At 53.8% G+C, this 7944-nt stretch overlaps 1 long non-coding RNA gene across 1 annotated transcript; it reads left to right on the top strand.

Moving 5' to 3' along the window:
• The first annotated feature begins 4748 nt into the window (after window positions 1-4748).
• Window positions 4749-6240, top strand: LOC102134707 (CCDC140 long non-coding RNA). Its single transcript, XR_006691310.2, has one exon. It is a non-coding gene; the product is annotated as a CCDC140 long non-coding RNA (long non-coding RNA).
• Window positions 6241-7944: the final 1704 nt, after the last annotated feature.

A 7944-nucleotide genomic window follows, 5' to 3' on the forward strand; every position in this document is an offset into this window, starting at 1 on the left:
GGGGATCCGGGCTCGGGAGCATTTATTAATTCTTTTACCCAAAGCTTGGTCAGGAGCCCTGAGCTGCGATTGGCCGATAGGGAGACCGTCCCGGGTGGCGGAGACACGCGCTGATTGGGCGACAGCGGCCACTTTCTCTTCCCATCTCTGGTGGTGCCGAGGCCTCTGCCGGCCCCGAGGGGGACCCGCGCTGCGCCCCTTGCCCAGGAGAGAAGGGTGGCCCGGTGGAAACTGAGAGAGACAGCCCTAGGGAAATGGCAGTAGCTGAGGGTGGAGAAGAGTCTCCGTCTCTCTGTCTCTGTCACTCTGTGTGAGAGTGTGTGTGTGTGTGTGTGTGTGTGTGTGTGTGTGTGTGTGTGATCTCTCTTTCCTTGACTTTCTATTTCTCTGTCTCTCTGTCTCTTTCTGTGTCTCTCTTTATGTGTCTCGCTCTGCCTCTATTCCTCTTGTGATTTCCTGTGTCTCTCTATGTCTCATTTTTTCTACCTGTAGGTCTCGCTCTCATTTCTCTTGGCTTACTGCCACTGGAGGGGGCACAATTCCAATAAGAAGGCATCTGGGGCCCCAGACATATTTAGCTTTCCTTCCTATGGTCAGTGCCCCTTGGCCTAGGCTTGTTAAGGGGTCCTCTCGATGGGGTTTCTCCCGGGAGTGAGTCCAGGGTGCGCTGATGTTCTTTTGTCTTCTCCGTCTGCAAGCTGGGCTAGTGTGAAGCACAGGCAGCCGTCGCTAGGCCCAAGCCCTCGTTAGTTGAAGGCTGGGGGTATGGGGGGAGGGTGCAGAAAAAAACCCGGCTCCTCTCCTTGATTTAAAAACCCCTCTGGCAAGCTGCGGCTCTAAATCTCCACATATAGATCCCCGATGCGTCGACAGAGATGTGTCTATATGTTAAAGTTTTGCCCGGCTGCAGCGTTTGTTCTCAGGAATTTATTATGGCATTCAGACTAAACTGCTGGAAAAATAAAAGGAACGAAGTCTTGGCTAGGAGCTGAAGTGTCCCCAGCAGGATATGACGCCAGGAGTGTTGTAAAGACTGTCTGTCCTTAGAGAAGGTACCATTGTGCATAGCCTTTTATTTATAACTTGGTAAGTGCCAGCGAACTCGCCTCCTTTACACCCCCGAGTGCCAGCCCCGCGCTCTGCACTGCGCTTTATTCGCTCGAGTCTATTCAGGGACTGTCACTCCGGGTCCGCGAGGTATTCAGGGCCTTAATCAATCAAAAGGATGAGAATCGGGCAGGTTTTTCCCTTTGAAATAAAGGAAACAATGACTTCTGGGCTTCAAGTTCCCCCTTTTCCTTTTACGATTTTTGAATTTTTCGTGCGCCAGGAGTTCTCCACTCCTCTCTCTCTGTCCCCCTCCCCCACCTCCTTTGACAGTTTTGACGTGAACTCGGGCCCCCACGTACTTCGCCATTCCCTAATTAAGGCAAACTCAGAAGGCAAGATGGTGGGGGTGGGGGTGAGGGGGTTGGGGTATAGCTGCTCAGCAGTCCACAAGTTGGTCCTTTAAAAACCCACCCACCATAGGGGAAAACAGACAAGCTTTCAGCCTGCCTGATGCCAGAAGGCTTGGTTGACCCTCAGAGCCACGGGGACAGGTCTCAGGAGACTCCCAAAAATGTCTGGACCCATGAGGGAGGCATGTGCCTTGTTTAACTTGGTTTTACAAATTATGATTCCATTTTTTTTCAAGGGGAAAATTGTCTTATTTTCTTTTTAAGGAGCTGGGGTCACCAAAGCCTGTGTCCTTATTTTTTAAGCCACTTCTCAGCGACAGCGTTTTAAGAGTTAGACTTTTTCCAAGTTTTCTTCTTCCCAAAGGTTGAGCAGAGCCGACAGAGCACTTTCTGGGGTCAGCGGTAATTGTTGGGTGAAGGAGGTATCCGAAGTGTAATTTCAAGAAGGCAAATGCAGGCTCAACTCTCAGCTAAAATAAACTCTGGCACCCCGCGAGCAGTTAAAGAACATCTAGGACTGAGTCTCATTTGTTTTTGAGCCGGGGGCTTGGCCAAGCCCTCCCAGAGTCCACCCGTCTCTCTCCTGCCGGCAGTTTTCTCTCCTGAGAGCCGGCAGATGCTGGAGGGAGGCGCTTGTTCAAGCTTCCTTCTCCGGGTCCCTTAGACTGCAGAGTCCGCGAGACCGTTGAACGGAGGTACTGCCGTCTGAGCCGAGTCTTAAGTGTCCATGGGGGCTGGTTCATAAACTAGCCACCACTTGCTATAAAATCGTACAAATGGAGGCCACGAGGATGTGACTCCGGAATCAGGGGGCGACTCATTTTCTCTCCTTTCCGGCCTCTTTCTCTTCTGCCAAGCGCTCTGAGGTTCATATGTACCCAGATGATCAGCTCCGCCCTTCTCCACCGGGCAGTGGCCAGAGGTGCCTGGAGACACGGAGAGGGGTGGATGCGCACCCTTAGGCTCTGGACAGCTGGGCCACATCCAAAGACTTCGGGAATCTAAATTTCTTGTGGCCTGTGTCCCAGAAGTCCGACCTGGGATGGCCAGGACAGTAATGTTGGCTGAGGCTGCCCGGCCTAGGGCGCCCGCACTCTGCCGAAGTTAACCCGGCTCAGAGCCGGGGACTCCGCAGAACCGGGCGCAACAGGTCTCAGGAAAGTCGGGTGATTCCAGCCACTCTTTTTCCATCTCCGAGGCTTGGGCCTCCCGTTTCTTTCTTTCTGAAGTCTCTCCGGAGCCCAAGCCACCGCACCCCCAATCCCCGCAGCTTGGTGGGAGTCCAGGCCACTTCCCTATCCGGAGCCGGTGAGCCAAGGAGTCCTGGTGCCAAATTTGGCCGCGGTACAGGTGCTAATTGGTAAAGGAATGCCCCAGCGGTGGGGCTTGGAAGGCGAGGGCCCGTGCCTGCATCCTTGAACCCAGGTTTGGGAGGCAGTGGAGTTTCCCCGGGCTAACAAATTACCCAGAGCGCATCAGGGGGACTCTTGGTGTTGTGAACGAACCTAGCCTCCACTCACGCTCTGTGCACGTTCGAAATGAAACCGGAGCCTTGAAGACAGTACTTGGATAATTTGACCAAAAAAAAAAAAAAAAAAAAACCCAAAACAAACAAAAAAAAAAAAAAAAAACGGGGGGCGGGGGAAATAGCTTCTGTTGCCCCCTCTGCCCCTCTACCTCCAATTTCAGAGTCGCTGCAGGTGAAATTAACAGTGGGCTGCCTGTCCAGGCCTGGGTGGAGCTTGCCCTTGTTGGCTTGAAGGTTCTACCTTGCAGCCCGTTTGGATGCGTGGACCTACAGCCTAGTCGCGCTTGGGTGACTTCAGTCTAGGCTGCGAAGTACCCTTCAGCACACAGCCTCCGCACTTGAGGACACTGGCACAAGGGTTTCATGGCCCATGAACTCCTCTGGGCCTCTGAGGGATGAGTTTATACTCAGTGAAACACAAGTCTTAAGAGGAAATTATGATCTATTCAAAATAATGTCCCTGACCTAGTAGGGAGCGGGACTGGCGTCTGCCGCCCAGGCCTTTTTCGTCCTGTCTGAAGGGCCAAGCTCTAGCAGGCTGACATGGTCGAGCAGAGAAGCTCCTGGCCACCCGCCCAGCCCCAGGCGTGACTCTCAGGATGCAGTAAAATTTGGGCAAACGCTGAGAAACCCCCAGTCCCACAGAAAGGCTGCCGGGGGCTCACGGGGAGGATATCGAAACGCCAGGTTCCTGATCATGAGCTTCCGGTCCGGATGTGATGATACAGGATTGATGAATGCCCGGGTTAAACCCGTGGTCCTTCGCAGCCGCTGCCTCAGTGACCGCCTTTAGGCCCCCCGCAGTTATTTGTCAAAAGCATTGGCGCCGCTCTTCTCCCCATCGAAAAATCAGTCGGGATGAGTTCGGATTAAGGGACTGGATGAGGATGTGGACATCGCATTGAAACGTGGTGTAGGCCAGCCGAAGTGGGTTTGTTCCTGCAGCTGGGGGAGCCCCAGGGAACTTGTGAGCGGGTTTACAATAAAGAACATGTGGTTTGTGGGAAGAAAGGAAGGAAGACAGAAAATAGGAAAGGAAGAAGGAAAATAGGAAAGGAAAAAGAAAAGAGGGAAAGAAGAAAGAGGTTTTTAAAGCCAGGGAGGGAGGGAGAGAATACATCTCATCGCAGTTGGTCTCCTAGTCCATTTGGGTCTGAGAAAATTATTTTTAGGCAAAACAAGGAAGACAAGATTCCAAAGCCCGATTCTCCGGGGGTGTGGGGTGGGGGAAGGTGTCTTTTAGAAAATTAGAGTAAGTCTGTCTAATCTTCCAAAAAATGTTCTACTCAATTAGGTAAAAGTTCATGGTGGGGTGGAGGTGATGTTTAGAAGAGAAATTCGGTAACTGCTCTTTGGTGTGTGTATTCGGGGAGTGTGTGTATTCGGGCTGTGTGTATGTGTGTGAGTGAAAGAACCTGGAGTGTGTGAAAGGGGTAAGAGTTGAAGGGCCTTACTTAGCTGAGGGACGGTCTTATATTGGAGGCAGGCAGCCTGGGCCTTGGAAAGACCAGAAAGTCTGACCTCTGCAGAGTCAGGCGAAGGCTGTGAGTGAGGTCGGGGCGGGAACAGAGTTGGAAGAAGTGAATAAAAGAAATCTTGGGGTCCGTTGGTTTCCTTGATTCCTGGAGCAAAAAAGTAGGCGAGTGACCACTCCAGGAACTCTTGCCCCCGGGCGCCTGTACACAAAGAGCTGGGGCTGTGTGTCCTGCTGTTGGGGGAGGAGGGTACTGGGCGGGGACAACTAACTGGTCTTTATTTCGCTCAGATCCATACTGGACTCCTTCCGACTCCACGCGGCCCCAGCTCCTGAACCAGCGCAGTGAGCCGCAGCCGCTTTTCAGCCTGGGTCTCTGGAACCCTCGGAGAAAATTTCTCCTCGAGACGGATTTCAGCGGTAGGGAAGAGGGGCCAGTGACGCGAGGAGCAAGAAAAGAGAAACATGGGAGACGAATGTTCAAACCCACATCTCCTCGCTAAGCCTGGAAGCTCGCCACAGTGGGATCATGGGACCCCGAGGGAAGAGGCTGAGAATCAGTCCGGCACCCGCGTTCCTCGGGTTTTAAAAGCACATCTGGGGCCAGAGACTGCATAGCCAACTAAACGGAGTAAACGCGACAGGTGGAGGAGGCAGAGTTGTCAGGGGCCAAGCCCTGCGCGATCTGGCCAGAGTCTTGGGGAGCGTGGACCTGGGACTGCAGAGAGGCGTTTTGAAGCGTGCTGCGCGCACCTGCCTCTCGGAGATATTCGACTCCACCCGGGCGTCTCCTGAGAGCCCGCAGTCCACAGACCCCAGGAGGGCTGCCCACCCTAGGACACGTCCTCTCTCGACCCCTCACTCTTTCAAAACTGGGGAAGAGGCGGAGGGGATGAAAAAGAAGAAAGAGAGGGAGAAGGAAAGAGAGAAAGAAGGAAATAAATTTTTAAAAAATATATTAAAGTGAGGGAAGAATGCAGGGAAGGCGTGGGCGAGGGAAGAGGGGAGAAACTCTCATCACCACAACCAAAGCAGGATGCCTCAGCTTCCTGAATTTCTACATATGACTTTCATTAAGTTCCTTCCTAGACCTTAAACTTTTTCATCTCCCATCACCCAAGAAAACACCCGTTTCCTCTTTTAAATAAAGTTTCTTTTTCTGGAGATGAACCTTTAAACAAGTCGTAGGTTTGGGGGCGAGGGACAGGAGAATAATTTTGATCCAGAACCTTGGAGATTGGAGAACCAGGTGGAAAAATTCTAAAAAGATGAAACCTGACCATCTCCGACACAGAAACCCATCGAAAGGGGCCACGGAGACGCGTTGATTAGCTTGGAGGGAGCACGCGGCAGAAGGGCAGACCCCTCGATAACCCGCCAACCTCCCACAGCCCTCTTGCAGAAAGCTGCCCGGCTCCCCGCCGTGGCCCTGCGCGCGCACCATCCTCGGGGTCTCGCTTCTTGGCCCCGGAAAACTCTGTGAGGGACACCCCAGCCCCAGCCTGGCCAAGAGTTAAGACAAGTAACCCCAAGAGGAAGGAGCCTCGGAGAGTCTTTCTTCCTGTTCTTCTTCGTCTTCTTTTTTTCTGAAAGAAATCTAATACTATCTGGCTGCAAAAATATATTGTCACCGGCTCTGAGCCTAAGAGATTAACATTTGGATATGTAGGAAATGTAATCTGCATGGCTAATTGATTCTCAGCGTATCAGTTTAAAGGATAAAGATCGATATCTACATGATGGATATTGTATTAATAGGGGCATAAATAAAGGCCGAAGAGTCGTTACCAAAACCTTTGAAGCCACTTTTCGGCTCTCGGGCCCTGCACGCGGCCACTGGGTCTCTCCCACCTCCCTGCCCCCAGTTCCTTCTGGGCAGGGAGCACTTGCTTCCCCCTCCAACCCGGGACCAGGAGGAGTCTACGGTTAAAGCGAAAGTGTGTTTCACGGCGGCAACGCTAGGGAGAGGAGACTTTTTTTGCCTGGGCTGCAGCAGGTGAACAGTAAAGCCCGAGAAAAGGTAGTATTTTAACAAAACGCACCACTCCCAGATATTTAGAAACACACATATACGACCCATACAGGGACACAAACAGCCACACATGTACACACACACACACACACACACACACACACACACACACACACACACACACACAAAATCACGCAGGGCGGGGAGGGTTCTCAGCTTCCCTGAGCGCCCTTTGGCCTTAGAGACACGGAATAAATGCTTCTTTCCATCCCTCGGCCCCCTCCCAGGGGACAGCGACGGAAGCCCTGGCCGAGCCAAAGGATCGGCGATCTGGGCTCCTGGAGGTACCCTCTAGATGGAGAAGGATCAGGAAGCTCTGCGGGAAACGTGCGGGGCTAGGGGGCGGGGGTGCCCGCCAATGTCCGCAGAAGGCAAGGAGACCCATTCGAGGAGGAGTGAATGCAGACAGAGTTGAGTGGGGCCCCGAGCCCCAGGGAGTGCAGCCCGATAGACCTCGGGGCGAGGGGAACAGGATGGGGGTACACTTGATCCGGAACAAGAACGCCTCGGCCGGGCGGTTACCAATTAGTCCCGGGTCCCTGGGGCCGCTTCACCACGGAGCCCGAGCCGCCGAGGGAATTTTCCAAATGCAAATCAAACACCCTTAGAACCCCCCTCCTTCATTAATTAAGAGGAACGTTTCCACAAAACCGGCATGATCTTTATTAATTACGCAGCCCTTAGCTCGCCGTTCGCATCAATCACGCCCAAAGCGAAAGTGCAGGGGGCGCCTAATCCCTTCCCAGAGCGCGTTTGGAGAAGCAGCAGCGTGGCGGGCGTTTCCACCGTGACTTCCACCTTTCTGGGCTCGCCTGGCGCTAGCTGCTCACCAGGCGCTCCCGGAAACACGGGCTGGTTGCGCGCTAGCAGGACAGCTCTAGATCCCTGGACAGGCCGGGAAATGCCTCCCACTCACTATTTGGGCACGCGCTCAGAAACTCGCACAGGGACTCGCGAGGACACTTCATGGCCCATTTCCTCTGTCCCCTCACCCCCAGGCTCAGTGGGGACCACGCGGTTCTCAGTCCTCCTCTTCCCTAGGACCCTCTGAAAAGGAGCCTGGGGCGAAGAGACAGGGGGAGGCAGAAAACCTCCTGTTGCCCCCGGACGCCCCGAAAAACTACTCTGGGGGACGGCGCGGGGAAGACCTTAGAAGTCGTCCGGGCGACCAGCTCCTCCCAGGTGAATAGGTTGCTGTACGACCAGCACACTGCTGAGGAGTGAGTTCTGGGGAGAGAGAGGGATCCTCCAATTATTGGCATAGAGAACCGGGAAAGCTCGCAGCCTCCGGGTCGCAAGTGGGAAAGCTGGCTGGAGACTGGGGTTAGAGGGGGTGGGTGCAAACTCAGGTTATTTCCGGGCAGCCCCGCAGCAGTCTCGTCCTCTGAAGGCAGGGACCCTGGGCTTTCACGGGAGAACGCCTTGGGGCGGGGTGTCCTGTGCGACCACC

The sequence above is a fragment of the Macaca fascicularis genome, chromosome 12 (genome assembly GCF_037993035.2).
Source record: "Macaca fascicularis isolate 582-1 chromosome 12, T2T-MFA8v1.1".
Lineage (NCBI taxonomy): Eukaryota > Metazoa > Chordata > Mammalia > Primates > Cercopithecidae > Macaca > Macaca fascicularis.